The 14,013-nt window shown below is 43.6% G+C and overlaps 1 protein-coding gene across 6 annotated transcripts in view; it reads right to left on the bottom strand.

Moving 5' to 3' along the window:
- Nucleotides 1-14,013, bottom strand: part of NCOA4 (nuclear receptor coactivator 4) — a 61,870-nt gene that overhangs the window by 19,023 nt on the left and 28,834 nt on the right. For 2 of the 6 annotated variants that reach the window (XM_027587365.2, XM_027587358.2), the window contains exon 1: nucleotides 2,855-2,976. The exons of 3 other annotated variants lie outside the window; for them this stretch is intronic. The gene's annotated coding sequence lies outside the window, so the exon portion shown is untranslated. Of the gene's footprint in view, nucleotides 1-2,854; nucleotides 2,980-14,013 lie in introns of those variants that run through there. One more of the 6 variants, XM_027587314.2, reaches the window with a different exon arrangement.

Here is a 14,013-nt window from a genome sequence, read left to right on the forward strand (position 1 = left end):
TTTTTGCCCTTTTTTATAAAAGCAAAAATCCTCTTTGGATTTCTTTCACTTAGTGAAAACATACGAATACAGGTCTTTCATAAAAGCGAAGTGGCATAATGCAAGCTTTAAAAAAGCAGAGGAAAAAAGAAAAAAAAAAGCAGGGGATACCTGTAGCTATTTTTATTACTTTTGGTCAGATAATGGGGTATGATAATAAATAGCTCATCAATTTAGTAAGTCACCATTATATCTCTTCAGTATTCCTGCAGAAACCTCATGACTGCTCCCTACTCCTCCCTCCTCACCGGCTCTTCTCTTTGCTTGCTCAGTCCAGTCACAATTACCTCCTTGCTGCTCCTCCAGCATACCAAGGATGCTTCACCTTCAGGGTCCTTGCACTTTCCTCCAGATATCCTTATGCTCACTCCTTCACTTCCTTAGGGTGTCTGATCACTTCCTTTGGCTGTCTTCTCAGTGAAGCCATTCCTCACTATCCTATACAAAATAAAATCTTCCTTCCACGCACTCCCCCTTTATCTCATATTTCTCCACAGTACTCATCACAATCTGACATTTATTTTCTGACCCCACTTCAGAAAGCACACTAGAAGGTAAGTTCCACACAGGAAGGAACTTTGTCTTTTTGTTCAATTATATAGTGGTGTTCAATAAATATTTGCTGAATGAATTCAGTAAGTATTTAATACATCTATGTGCCAAGGGTTTCTTTTTTTTAAACATTTCATTTAGTCCTCACAAACATTTAAAGTACATAGTATCACTGTAATTTTTTAAAAATAAAGAACCAAAGGTTTGACGAAGTTAAATATATATCACCTACAATCACAAGCTTCCAAGTAGAGGAACCAAGATTTAATCCCAGGTCTGAGTCTAAAGTCCTTAACCACACAATGTATGTTAAAGGGATCACTTCAGTACTAAGATTTATGTATTCATTCAACAAATATTTATTGAGTGCCTACACTGAAATATACTTCTGACAGTCCCTGAGGGCACAATGGTGAACTTGCTACCTAGAGAAGAATTTGTGCCATTGATTCACTAAAAATTCAGCAGAAAATACTAATTCTTTGAAATAAGACATTGAGAGTTAAAAATCCACCAGCAGCAATGATGACTGGTTCTGAATGTTTTACAGTATGCTAACCCTTACTCTAGGAGGGAAATTATTATAAAACACTAGCCAAGGGGCACCTGGGTGGCTCAGTCATTAAGCGTCTGCCTTTGGCTCAGGTCATGATCCCAGGGTCCTGGGATGGAGCCCCACATTGGGCTCTCTGCTCAGCGGGAAGCCTGCTTCCTCTCCCACTCCCCCTGCTTATGTTCCCTCTCCTGCTGTGTCTCTGTCAAATAAATAAATAAATCTTAAAAAAGAAGGAAAGAAAGAAAGAAAAACACTAGCCAAGAGGGGGTAGGGATGTGTCAGAATATCCTGCACAGTTTTCTGAAGCCCCCACACAGGTTCCTGAAATTCTGGCACAGCTAAGCTGATTTAATAAAATGGGGTGCCTAGGCGTGTCCTATGTAATTCTAAAATAGGATATCTCCTCCCCCTGTAAGAATCACATTTTCCTTCCCTTACATAGCTCACTGTGCTTTTCCACTTTTGAAATACCTATCTGCCCAACAGTAATAATGTAATTGTAGAGGTTTATTTAGACACAAAATATCATAAAACCATAAAACTTTAGATCCCTAGGATTTACCCTAAGGACCCAAGGATAAAAGTCCTATAGAAGAGGAAAAAAGAGAAATAAAATGTAAGGAATATTACTAGGCTAGAGCTTACATATATTTTCTCACATATCTTAACAAATAGGCAAGCTAGCAAACATTCCAAAGAGCAAACCAAGTAACTTCCCTAAGCCACAAGGTACATGCACCACCCCCACCTTCACTGTAGCATTTGGGTAAGTCTTCCTCAAAAGGTCCGATAAAGTTCAAAAATGTCACGCTAGGACCGCAGTACAGAAATGAGCCAATTATGACGACCTGTCTCATCCTCACCCCAGGAAATAATTCAAGAGTACTTACAACCACATTTCCAAATTACCAAATGGGTGATGGAAAACTAAATCCATTCAAAAGACAAGTTATGCTATGGTAAACCTTACCCTGATTAGAAAACATCGGAAAATAGAATTGTGAAAAAAGCTGCTTTTTCGATCTGACAGGCTCTAGCGCTCTGACTGCTGTCATTCATGATCGCATCATCCCATGTTGTATCACAGGGCACCTAAGACTGTTTATATTACTGTTGCCCCGCCACAGGAATTTACTTTAACGAAAATAAGGGTTGTGCCCATTTTTTTCCATTGCTCTAGCCTCAACACCCTGAACACATAGGCAATGAATAAATGATTGCTGGTGGGATAAATCAAGGAATGAGCAAACCTTGCTCTTCTCATCTGTAAAAAAGGAGAGAATCAAACCACCTCTCGGTAGGTAACGCTGTGTTGGCTTATAGAGGGCCGGAAAAATATCATCTTCCTCGCGTTTCCACCGAACATATGCTCTGGGCCCGTTCTGTAAAACGGGAGCCTCTTCGCCCCAGGAGGCCCTGGCGAGAGCAAGCAAAACCTTGCAGCTGTCACTCCCGGGGCCGGGAGAAGGCGGGCAGGCAGAGGTGGTGGCCCCCGGGCAGAGAGTGTCGAGGGCTGAGGAGAGGACAGGCCCAGAGCGGCCAACAGTCAAGAAAAGGTGACCCCCGGGGCCGAACGGGTCGAGGGAAAGGCCGGATGGGAAGGGCAGGCCCAGGCCCGGCAAGCAAGCGGTCATGGAGCCCCGAACCAGCCTTCGACCTGAGAGCTGGGAGAGGTGCGCCAGCCCAGCGGGCCACCACGGTTCTTACCAGCTCGAAGCGCCGCGCCCGGCGATCGGAGTGGAAGCTTCCTCGGCGACAGACCGGCCCGATCAGGTAAAGGGCCGAAAGGAAGAGTTCTCGCGAGAGCACAACCTTCCTCCCACGCCTCACGCCACACGTCTGACACTCTCGCGAGACTTCCGCTCGGGTCAGTGCAAAGCCCTTGTCCGCCCTCTAGAGAGCACAGAGCGCAGGCGCACACTCTTTCTGGTACTCGAGATCCGTGTTCTTTTCACCCTTCGTAAATAAATCCCATTAAGTGAAGTAAAATTGTTGAAGGCACACTCTGTGCCAAGGATTATCCTGTGATTCTCTCACAACAAATGTCCTCACAAGATAGATTTTAGCTTTAATATACAATTGCAAAAATAATTGTCAGAACACAAAAAAAGGACAAATCCTGTATGATTCCACTTATATAGGGTACCTACAGTAAGTCAGACTTATAGAGACAGGAAACACACTGGCGTTTGTCACAGGCTGGGGGAGAGGAGTTATTGTATAACGAGTATAGACTCTCAGTTTGGGATGATGGAAAGTTCTGGAGATGGATGTAGCCATGGTTGCACAACAATGTGAATGTAATTCCACTCAATTGTAAACTCTAAAAACGGTTAAAATGGTAACTTTTACATCTTGTATATTTTGCTACAGCTTTTTTTAAAATTTTTAGTAAATAAATGTTAGAGTCCAGATTCCAAGCCACATCATCTGACTCCAAAGCATATGTTCGTTTGCACCACGTCATACAATTCTCCACAACCCACCGCTCTGTACTTCTCAAAATTTGCAGTGTGGCATTACCCACATTAGAACTTTTTTATTTGTGACCAGATATTAATACAGGCATCTTTCTGTCTCAGCTTTGACAGAGGTCCCCAATACTCAGCTATCTGCTCTCCATATTTCTCAGCAAGGTGAAAGACCATCTAAGTAGGTCCCACCTAAGAGTGACAAGGGGCAAGGTAATCTCAGAAGAAAGCAATGGGAAACGTGGCTTTGAATACAGAAACTAAAAGGCAGTCATAGCCTGAATTGGAAGGGGAGCTGTGGAGAAGGAGGAGGAGCAGGGCATGTTGGAGAAGCCCACAAAAGCCCCAAGAGAAAGAAAATCATCCTAAACACTGCCACTGGCAAAGGGAGCCAAGACTGTACCTGACCCTTAATTCTCTTGTCCCCCTCTTCAATTCAGATGCAGACTCTGGATTGATACTGTTTTGTAACTAAAAGTGACCAAAGCACTTTTTAATTATCTTAGGACCAAAACCACTAAAGGGCCTGCCTAGATTGCTCAACTAGTCCACATAGCATGTTTAAACACGTAGGGTTCAGGGGCAGAGGAAAAATAAAGCTCTTTACTGATTGCCCACAGAATGTTCAACAAGAGAACTGTTTGTGATCTGTCACGTACACACTGGACTCTAAGCCCCAGGACAGCAGAGACCTTGTTTCTCTGGTTAATTGCTTAGCCCCAGGCTCCAATCACAACCTGGCCCAGGCACTCAGTAAAGAACTGTGGAGTGAACAAATATTCTCTCACACAGATACAGCAAGAGATGATCAACATTGTCACTGTTTTTTTTTTTTTTAAAGATTTTATTTATTTATTCATGAGAGACAGGGAGAGAGAGAGAGAGAAGCAGAGGGAGAAGCAGGCTCCCAAGGAGCAGGGAGCCCGATGCGGGAATCGACCCCAGGACCCCGGGATCATGACCCGAGCCGAAGGCAGACGCTTAACCATCTGAGCCACCCAGGCGCCCTGTCACTGTTTTTAAGTTCCGAAGTTTTGGGGTGGTCTGTTTGCAGCAAAATATACTAGAGCCTTGCACCCAAGCCATTTCCATCTACAAGGCAGAGTTCCTAGCCTTTTATTTTTTTAAATAAGTTGACCAGTCCTTTATTTATTTATTTATTTATTAAAGATTTTATTTATTTGACAGAAAGACAGTGAGAGAGGGAACACAAGCAGGGGGCATGGGAGAGGGAGAAGCAGACTCCTTGCAGAGCAGGGACCCCGACATGGGGCTCGATCCCAGGACCGTGGGATCATGACCTGAGCCGAAGGCAGACGCCTAACACTGCGGCCACCCAGGCACCCCAGTTCCTGGCCTTTAATACCCCATCAGGATGTGTGTGGTCTTGGAGGCGCTTCTCCCAGGCTGTCCTGCTCTAAACTGCCCTAAACCTTAGGGTGCCTAGCAGGCTCATTTGGTAGAACATGGGACTCTTGATCTTGGGGTCATGAGTTCAAGCCCTACACTGTGTCTAGCACTTACTTAAGAAACAAAAAAACAAAAAAAACCTGTCCTAACCTCAAGCAAACACAAAGGTATATGTGGGACACAGTATGGAGGATGCTCTCTGAAGAAGAGGAAGGAAGGATAAGCATGAAAACCTAAAAGAAAATGAGGGATCTGATTTCATCTCGAAGACACATGTATTTTTTGGATTGTTCACCAGATAGCTGGACACCAGGGCAGCAGGCTTCAGACATATCAGAAGTGACAGAAGCAGCCGTGGTCCCCTAAGTAGGAGACATACAATGATCTATTGCAGTATATATTATAAAGCCATTATAACTTTTATTCATATTTATTTTTTGTTTTCTTTCAGTGTTTGCATGATTTATAATACATACATAATTTATAAACTAATGCATAATAATTTATAAACTAAAAGCATACACAGATTTAAGTCTTTGCTCAAAAGCTTTTTTGCCGGTAGGTAGGGTTACACAATCATAGATTGTTAGAGGCCAAAGAGGAACAAGGCCTGGCCTGGAAAACATGGGCCCTCTCAGGCTGGGAGCTCTGGGCCCACTACAAGCACATTACATTATCCATTCAACTGACAATACAGGTCCTTTCTGGGTGATTCTGTTCCACCGTCTTAGAGCTGTAGGTCTCCTTGTTGAAGATATTCTAGCACTTGGCTTTTGTGATAACACACAGGTGTAGTAGGGCTGTCACTGAGACAAGAGCAAGGCCTGTTAGAAGGGAATAGGATGCCCCACCTCCCCAGGACTAGGTCCAACTGTCTGGGATGCCCCTCACCAACTTAAGGTCACTCTTTGGCAACACTGAAGTGCCTCCTTCAGGAACCTAGACCTGAATACATAGAACCTGAACTATCAACACACAGACCATCTCTGGCATCACTCCTAAATTCCACCTTGTCCTGCATGCACAGAAAGATAGCAGCAAGTTCTGATGGGCCCAGAAGCAGATCTGGGCTCTTGTGGGGCCAGGCAACTTGTTCCAGCCTGACTCTTCTTGCCCTCCCTACTCAGGATGTGCCAGCAGTACTGCTGCTTGAATATGAGAAGGGAACTGTCCCTGGGATGGAGGCCAGTTAGGATAGGAACTGGTTCGGGCGCCTGGGTGGCTCAGTTGGTTAAGTGACTGCCTTCAGCTCAGGTCATGATCCTGGAGTCCCGGGATCGAGTCCCGCATTGAGCTCCCTGCTCAGCAGGGAGTCTGCTTCTCCCTCTGACCCTCTTCCCTCTCGTGCTCTCTCTCATTCTCTCTCTCTCAAATAAATAAATAAAATCTTTTAAAAAAAAAAAAAGGATAGGAACTGGTTCAGCCAAGAGGAATAATCACTCCAGGTGAGGGGCACCTGAGTGGCTCAGGTCATGATCCCAGGATCTTGGGATTGAGCCCTGCATCCTCTCATGGGGCTCCCTGCTCAGCAGCGAGTCTGCTTCTCCCTCTCCCATCCACCCTTCCCCCCCCTCTGCTCCTACCCTCTCCCAGCTCCTGCTCTATCTCACTTGCACGCGCTCACTCTCTCAAATAAATTTTTTTGAAAATATTAAAAAAAATAATAATCACTCCAGGTGGGGATCATAGAGCTCAGAAAGAATATGATGAAAACTAGGTGTTACCAGAGAGAGAACCAATTCCGAACTCAGGTTTGACTGCTCGCTGCTCTAAAACCAATACTCAAGAAACAAGTGATGGTAGGAAAGGAAAGTTTGCTTTATTCAGGAAGCTGGCAACCTGGGAAGATGGTGGACCAACATCCCAAAGACCATCTCCCCCATCCAGGTGAAGCCAGAGAGTTGTAAAGGGGAAAGCAGGGGAAACAGTGAGGGGGCACTCTGTGCAGGAGACCCTGGTACTCAGGTGGTTCATCATATGCTGACATGATGCGTAACAGACTTACTGCCATCAGTGGCAGCTGTTTTCAAATGTGGTCAGGACTTATCTCCTGGGAAAGTCTGGGCCGTCACTCCTCAAGGCTAGTCAGTGGTCTGCAAAATCCCAAGGAAAGTAGGTTAGTTCTGCTACAAGCCAAGGGGCTTAGGTCGACAAGCAAGCAGTGCCTAAGCTTGAAGCAAGTCAACCTTTAAGACCGGTTGGAGTGCTGTTACATGGGGACCATCTCCCTGGGAAGATCCACCCACACATTCAATGGTGCAAACCATTTTAGGGCTCATCGCCCTCCAGAAACCCCAGATTTAAATTGCCCTTCCCCAAAATATACATAGAAGCAGCTATCCTCAGGGCCCTTTGTGATAATGTTTCCTTCCAAAAGGTGTCCCTTGACTTATTTTAACAAAAGAGGACATTTCAATACTCTCTCCAAAGAGTAAAAACCATAATAAGAAATGGAAAAAGATTTTCTCAGGGCACCTGGGGTGGGAGTGCTGGACAGTGGGGAGACCAGGGCAGTCTGGGCCTGGGCCTCCAACCTCAGGCTGGAATGCTGCGGGGCAGCTTGAGATCTGGACAGCATCCCCTAGAAAATGCAATAGGTCAAAAAATTCTCCCAGAGAAAAATGTAATCAAATCCTTTATTTTGTTATGGCAAAGGAAAAAAAAGTTGGTGAGAAAAACTCACTAGGCTGTGAGACAATTACAGGGCAAAGGAGTTGGCGCTGAACAGTAGGGAGAAATGCACACATTTCCTCTGGGTGGAGCAGTGTGCCAAACGGGATAGGCAATGTGGCAGGAAAGAGGGGAGGGGCACCTTGAGCCCAGACTAGATGCCAGTTACTGACCCAGGCTCAGGGGACACAGAACTGGCAGAGAGAATGCATGACATATTTGAGTTAATTTATATTTAAAATCTCATTTAATTTTCATATGCACCTGATTATCCCTATTTTACAGTGAGTAAACTGAGGCTCAGAGAGATTAAGAAACTTATCAGGGTCACAGAACTGGTATACAAAAGAATGGAGATTCAGACTGTTACTCTGATTCTAGCACTGGGGCTCTTCTCTCATCACTCTTTCTATACTCGATTCACAAAGCCCTGGAAGAGGGTTGTATTGACATAGCTGTGATGATGCGGCACTGACCAGGGTGGGGGAGTGCCAAATCCAGGCAATGTGGATGCCTTGGCCTCTTTGGAGATGCACTCATATCAGAGAGGAACATTTCCCTAGCCCTTAACTTGGTCCAGTACAATCACACCCTACAGCCACACTGACACTTTATAGAAAGACAATGTCAGATTTCTGGAACCACAAAACCAAGGTTCAGCTGTGATATGTGGTGACCCAACCAAGGCAATACCTGGGAACCTGCTTCAGCCAACCAGCCAGCCAGTCTCCCAATCCAATATCCTTCCTGTTCCATTAAGGACTTAGCATGGGGCATACTCAATACATATATTTGGAATTTTCCAGACACTTAAAATCTGTAGCACTCAGGTGTTTAAGTCAAGTGCTCATTCCTCCACTCACTGCTAGTGCCATAAGTCTCTCGGAGGCACTTGTTAAAATTCAGATTCCTTCACCCCTATAGATTGATTCAGTAGGTTCTGGGATAGGCCCCAGAAATGTGTATTTCATCAAACTTCCCAGCTGTGTCTATGATCAGGCAAGTTTGGGAAACGCTATTTATGCCAATGTTTCTGTCATCAGAGCAGCTCCTCTTCTTGCAAAATGCTACAGGCCGAGGCTGGCATGAAGACATCAGATGGACTGGGAGGGGTGTGGGGAGTGGCTCTTATGGACATAGCTGCCGAGGAAACAGGACAATTAGGGTCATAATTTGGGCACTCTCTGTTTTGTCACCCCAAACACTAGACCTTTGGTGTCCACAGTAATCCAGCAGAAAACATCTACACAACCTTTGTGCTGACTTGAGTTAAACTGAGCCAGTGAAGCAACACAGGGTTTAGAGTGTAAAGCATACTACAGGTCATCCTCTGCACCTTCACATGCAACCCCCTCTGCTGTGCTCACAGCCACTCCTGTTCTTACAAATGGCTACAAGCTAAGACTAAAGTGACATTGGCCAACTTCTAGAACACCTTCAGATGATTGGGTGTTATTTCCTATCCTGAGCCCACAACCCATCTGGATATAGGTATTTAATAATAAAATATTTATCAAGTTTCAAAACCTACTTAAAGGAAATAAGCCTGGGGTAGAAGCACCCCAAATGTATGAAACATTATTCAGCCTCAAAAAGGAAGGAAATTCTGAGACATGCTACAACACGGATGATCCTTAAGGACATTATCTTGAAACAAGCCAGTCACAAAAGGACAAATACTATATGATAGCACCTAGATGAGGTGCCTAAGGTTGTTAAATTCATAGAGACAGAGTAGAATGGGGGTTGCCGGGGACTGGGTGGAGGAAGGAACAGAAAGTTGTTTAATGAGCACGGAGTTTCAGTTTGGGAAGATGAAAAAGTTCTGGAGATGGTGACACAGAAATGTGAATGTACTTAATGCCACTGAATTTTACACGTAAAAATGGTTAAAATGGTAAATTTTATGTTTTATATATTTTACCACAATAAAAAAGGAAGGAAGGAAGGAAGGAAGGAAGGAAGGAAGGAAGGAAGGAAGGAAGGAAGGAAGGAAGAAATGGCACTGAAAAACTAAACCTCCTTCAGGATGGGAATTTGAAAGAAGGGAGTAGGTATTCCTCAGAGAGCAGCCCAACAGAGCTGAATCCCCCGATTGGCCCTACTGGTTTGAGACTTCCTCATAGCAACAGTTAATTCCATCTTGGCCACAAAGACACTCCTCACAGACCTTAGTCTCCCACTTGGAATTCGTTAAGGTGTGACTCCATCAAGATCCTTGCACTCTAAAATAATACATGTGGCATTGTGGCAGCATCAGTGGGGTCCCCAAATTACATAACACGGGTCAGCCCTTGCCATCTGCTCCTCACTCAGAAGGAGACAATCTCATCAATATTAAAGGTGTCTAAGAAAAGTGCTTCTGAGTTCACCCACAGCTAAATTCCAGTACTGTCCAGTTCATGCCACTGATCATATTTCCTTACAGCAAGCTTAAATCCTTCCAAATTTTATTTCAGAACAGACATTTCAAGAAAAAATAAGGCCTTCCTCTTTAATCAGATAGCTGTTATGAGCCGAAGGGTGCCTGGGGTCAAGTTTCTTGTTTTGTTTTTTCTGTGGGATTATCTCTGGAGAAATGCTTCATTTCTCCTCTTTGCTTTGGTTCTGAACCCCAAATGCACATGTAAAACATCTTGAGTATTTTTAAATTTACGCCTGGGCCCCACCCCAGAACAATGAAATCAGAATCTCTGAGCATAGGGTTGAGACTGCCATATTTTTAGAAAACTCCCCAAGTGATTTGAATGTTCAACCAAGGCGGAGAGCCCCTGCTTTAGATCCTCAGTGATCCAACTGTGCTGGCAGAACTAGCAGCTTCAGCACCCCCTGAGGCCATCTTGGATATCACTCCCACCCCAGGCCCACAGAATCATAATCTGTATTTTAACAGGATTCCCAGAAGGTTGGCATGCACATTAAAATTTGAGAAGTACTGCTTTGAAATGATCAACAGTTTTCCACCATGGCTGCAGGTAGGAGTTGATCAAGAACCTTTTAAGTGTGCAGCTCCTACCCCGAAGAGTCTGATTTACCTGGTCTGGGATGGGGCCTGAGCACTGCTAAGTTTCAAAAACCCTCCACAAAATTCTCAAACAGCTAGGGTTGAGAACTACTATCTTATATAAATGGCACATTAAAGTTCCTCATTTTACTCCATTTCTATATCTGCACTAATCCTCTCATGTACATTCAAAGGCCTACATCTGCCAACAGGTTACATCTACCAGGCTGCAATAATATAACAAATTGAGAAGCCAGGACCTACCATTAGATAAACCACATGGAGTGTGCTTATTTGGTATGGCACTGAGCATTGCATAAAGTGACAGAGGTGGCCAAAACCCAGAGGCTGCCCAGAACATTATGTAATGTAAAGCAGGGCTGAGAAGGAGAACCAATAAATTCAGATGGTAATCACCGAGTGAATGTCCTGTACCAGGATCCCTGCTGGACTCTGGCAGGTGGTTTAAAGGTGGAGCTTCTACCCTCAGGTAATCTAGCAAAGAAAGAAGACCTACAGAGAATACTTCAAATAAACTGGAAAAAGCTAAATGTGAGTCCCAAGTCATAGAGCAATGAGAGTGTGCTATTTTATCACAGAGGAGGTTCAAGAAACCCTTGTGAATAGGTGATTTTTAGCTGCTTTTTCAGAGTATGTATAATTTAAAGGATAGAAATGAGGCAGTAGGGCGACTGAGTAGCTTAGTTAGTTGAGCGTCTGCCTTCAGCTCCGGTCAAGATCCCAGAGTCATGGAATCGAGTCCTGCATTGGGTTCCCTGCTCAGCAGGGAGTCTGCTTCTCCCTCTTCCTCTCCCCCTCCCCACTGCTCATGCACTCTCTCTCTCTCAAATAAATAAATAGATAGATAGATAGATAGATAAAATATTTTAAAAACGAAAGAAATGAGGCAGTAAAGGGACTTTCAGGAAGATAATAAAACACTGATAAAGATACAGAGACAAAGAAAACGCAATAGGAAACTTGATGGGGCAACTGGGTTAGTCAAAGTTCTCAGACCATGAGGCTAAAAACCTTGTTTCCAGATGATTAAGGCATCTTGAGTGCTGCATGAATATATCAATTCATCTAGGCTGATACTGGATCTATAGGACAAAGAAAAGTACCAAATTGCTTTTGTAAACATTTTGAGATGAGCAAGCTAGATAAACAAACTTTAACATGAGAATTTACAGGAACCTTTTAAAAAGGAAGATGGACTGAGGGTGCTTGTTCTGTAAGAGGTCTAAAATTAATTATGAACAGAAGCTTCTTGAAGTAATGTTTTACTGATATAAGAATAGAAAGACATAGGTAACATAGGTAAAAAAAATAGAAAACCCAGAAAATATATAATAAATATATGTAAAAGATTATATAAAATAAACTTAGTCTTTGAAATCTGTACAGATTATTCAATAAATGGTATTCAACAAGTGGTAGACTATTTGGGAAGAAACAAAACTAATCTCTTACTTTAGTTCCCACAATGAAATAAATTCTAGAAGGATTCAAAGGCTAAATTTTTACAATAAGATCATGAATTCATCAGAGGACATACAGGTAAATATTTGTCTTATTCTGAGTAGAAAAGAAAAATAAAAGAAATAGGTTTGAATATGTAAAAGTTGTGAGTCCGTCAACAAAATTAAAAAGCAATGGCCAAATTTGGAGAATAATTTCATTATATGAAGACTTTCTTTCTAAATATCAGTGGGAAAAAGCAAAACATCCTAGCAGAAAAATGGCAGAGGAAATAAAGGGGCATTTCATGCACATGCATGGACCCATGAACGATGAGCAAACACATGAAAAATTTGTTCAACTTACTGATAATGCAAGAAATATAAACACATTGATAAAACAGAACCATAACGAACAGCAAGAATAATTATTTAATGTCTAATACCCAGAGGGAAACAGAGGTATGTATAGGAAGCAAAATGCACAAGGATGGTTTTTGTTAGGGCAATTTTTATGTAGAGGGATGTGACAGTGCATCTCCAACTTCTCAAAACTGTTCGCAACATTTGACTTCACCTTTTCCCTTGGAGGACTTGATTCTAAACAGGGTGACACAGCAAAGGAGACAGACACTCCTCCTCAACGATACCCTCTGCAGTGGGAAAATGGAAAAAAACAAGCAAACAAACCCAAATGCCCAAGAATAGGGCTGGTTGAGAACATGCTGATTCAAGAGAACAAAACAAAAATAAAACAAAATGAACAAACAAAAACCTGGTAAACCAAGGAGGTAAGAGAATAGGAAATGCCATGAGCAAACAATCACCATGTATCATGAAGTGAAATACGGCGGGTTACATCACAATTACCTACCATGGTGATGAGTAGGAATCTTTACAGGCTGTGTACCCAGGGAAAGTCACACCAAACTTATACAAGAGAGGGCAACCACCCACTTGGCACTATTCAGAAAGACACCTCACCAAGAACACATTCAGTATTTACAGAAGGTTGACTACCGACAAGAAACTATGTTTTTAGATGCCTTACTTGTTCATAAATCAGGTCTCTACCCCAATTATATGTTTACTTTTGCCATCCGCACCCCTCCTTTGCCCTTGACTTGAAAGAGCAGAGGAGAGGAGAACTGCTCTCCTGAGCCTTCATCCTGTGCTATGTAGATGGCCAGGCACATGACTCACGGATGCCAATCCACAGCCAGGTGGCCAAGCTGGACTCCAAGAAGGCGTGAGACTAGTTCAGTGGGTCAGCTTAGCAGAGCCCCAGGGCACTGCTCTTGGAGCCTACTCTGAGAGCAGGAATGCCCCAAACCCAGCCTTGAGGGCATGGGAGAGCAGCACTCTGCAGCCCTGTTTTCCCTTGACAAGCCACTTGGCCTCGAACAGCTCGAACTTCCCAGAACTCTTCTTGAATCTTAAGTCTTTACTCCCTGCTGCATCAAGCAAGTCTTCCTTCTCTTTGTTCAACAATGATCTTCCAAAAAACCCTTCTTCCTCCCATGATGCCCAGGATGGCTTTTAAGGGGCAGTAACAAGCAGAGCCTCCTGGTATATTTAAAGGAGTTACCATTTGTATGAGTTTGCTCAGGCTGCCATAACAAAATATCCCAGACTGGGGGGCTTAAACAACAGAAATTTATTTTCTCACAGTTCTGGAGGCCAGAAGCCTGAGATCCAGGTGTCGGCAGGATTGGTCCCTTCTGAGGCTCTCTCCTTGGTTTGCAGATGGCCTTCAGCTTCCTGAGTATTCATTCATATGGTCTTTCCTCTGTGCCCATCTGCTTCCTAATCTTCTCAAAAGGACACCAGTCAACCTGGACTAAGGCTCAT

Source organism: Zalophus californianus, chromosome 15 (assembly GCF_009762305.2).
Source record: "Zalophus californianus isolate mZalCal1 chromosome 15, mZalCal1.pri.v2, whole genome shotgun sequence".
In the NCBI taxonomy this organism is placed as follows: Eukaryota; Metazoa; Chordata; class Mammalia; order Carnivora; family Otariidae; genus Zalophus; species Zalophus californianus.